This window comes from Cicer arietinum, chromosome 6 (genome assembly GCF_000331145.2).
Source record: "Cicer arietinum cultivar CDC Frontier isolate Library 1 chromosome 6, Cicar.CDCFrontier_v2.0, whole genome shotgun sequence".
NCBI lineage: Eukaryota > Viridiplantae > Streptophyta > Magnoliopsida > Fabales > Fabaceae > Cicer > Cicer arietinum.
In genome coordinates, this window is record NC_021165.2 from 61,918,097 (window position 1) to 61,920,215 (window position 2,119).

Genomic DNA, 2,119 nt, shown 5'->3' on the forward strand with positions numbered 1-2,119 from the left:
TGATATCCAGCCAAACAGAATTTATGTATATTCTCATGCTTAATTTTAATTTCTACCTCTCCTTTGCTAACACGTGTTACATTACCCTCCTTTCTTAATTGTTTTTTGGGATAGAATCAAAGTTTATGTTTGCGATATTCTAAATTCTAAATTGGGTTTAATTTTAATACACCAACTATATCACACATCAAAATTTAAATATGAGTACATTTAGAGTTCCAACAAATATTGATACTGTTTTCCCCGCTTTATTCCCCGACCTGATTTCTTTAAAGTACTGTTTCGGAATTAATTCCTTTATTTATCTTAAATTACGAAAATCACTGTGATTTAGACAAGACCGAAAAATGTCCGTTCATTATGGATTTAGGATTATGCAGATAAAACCCTTCTAGTAAACACATTTCATTTGAGTAATTAAGCGAGTTTAATGGGTATAGATTACGAGTGCAATCACCGTACATTGTCAGAGAATTTCATTATATACTTCACATTTTAACTTCTATCCTTTTATATATATATATATTTTAAAAAATATTTTATAAAAAATAAAAATAAACAAAATTACTCTATTTTTTCTATCCACATTTATATTTGTTTTTTTATATATATTTTTTTATAGACTAATAATATTATTTTTTTCAATTTTCAGTATGTCAAATTTTTCTTCCATTATTTTACATACCAAAAATTTTGAGTGAAATTTCTAATATGTTAAATTTTTTTTATATCACAAATTTTTAGTTTTTTAAATTTCCTGTATGAGAATTTTTTTCTCAATCTTGTTTACATATCCGAAATTTTTCGTATGCAAAATTTTGTTTTACAATAAAATTTGTTTTCGAAATTTTTGGCATGCAAATTTCGAAAATAGAATTTCTAGTATGTAATATTTTTTTTACATATAAAAAATTTCAAATATGTCATACGCTGATTTTTTTAAATTGGATTTTGTAAAATAAAATTATATAACGGAAATTTTATATTTATGTGGGGTAAAAAGGATCCAAAAAATTTCAATGAAAAGAGATGAAAATGATAATGATAAATTTGATTTTTTTTAAAATTGTGGGGGTAGGGGTCAAAGTGTGGGGGTATGAAATCCAATTTTCAAACTGTCAATGTAAATAATTTTACATTGACATTTATTAAAGGTCACTATATCTCCATGTCACATGATAAGTTCCAAAATAACTATAAAAATGTGGAGTAACATGGCAAAGTAATAAGTAGTTATTTGATATTGGTGTAAAATAGTTTTACATTAGGAAGTACGAATATTTTGTTTTCGACATGTCTCGAATATGAATATCTCTGATGGTAAAATTACTAAAAAAAACTCACACAACTGCGAGACTCTGAGTTCGAATCAAGAACATGATGTTCAACTTAATAATATCGATATTTGTTAGTTGATCTAAGATTTATGGACTATTTTATAAATTTTTAATATTAGCACTTACTTAATAGTTATTCTCTATAATTTAGCAATTAAAAAAATCAAATGGATCACATTAATAATTTTATATCATTGCATTTTAACAACATTAATTTATTTTAGACTTAATTGCGATTTTGATTTTTTTTTATTTTCACCAATTCTTAGAATTGATTCCTCAATTTTAAAACTCAACAAATGTAGTTCCTCGTTTGAATTTTTCAACTAAAAAATTATGATGTGTCATATTTTAAATAACGTAACATATAATACAGTGACGTTAAACCATAAAATTATAATAAGACAATCTAAAAATTTTAATTTCAACTTCAAAAATGATTTATTTTTGTAATTTAATTAATAATATAAATAATTATTACTTTCAGATGATTTTACATAACGTATCGTATGTCACTTTATTTAAAGTATATTAAATTATAATATTTTTAACCAAAAAAAGAAAATATAAATTGATAGTTAAAATTTTTAGATTTTAAAATTATAAACTAATTCTAAGAATTAATAAAAATAGAAGAAGTAAATTAAAATTGTAATTAAATCTTTGTTTTAATATATAAAAAATATGTGGATCCTTCTATGAAAGAGAGAGGGGAGAGAGAGACGTCTTATTAAAGACACTATCTCTAATATCTTATATTTGTCTTCAATGAATGTTCCTAT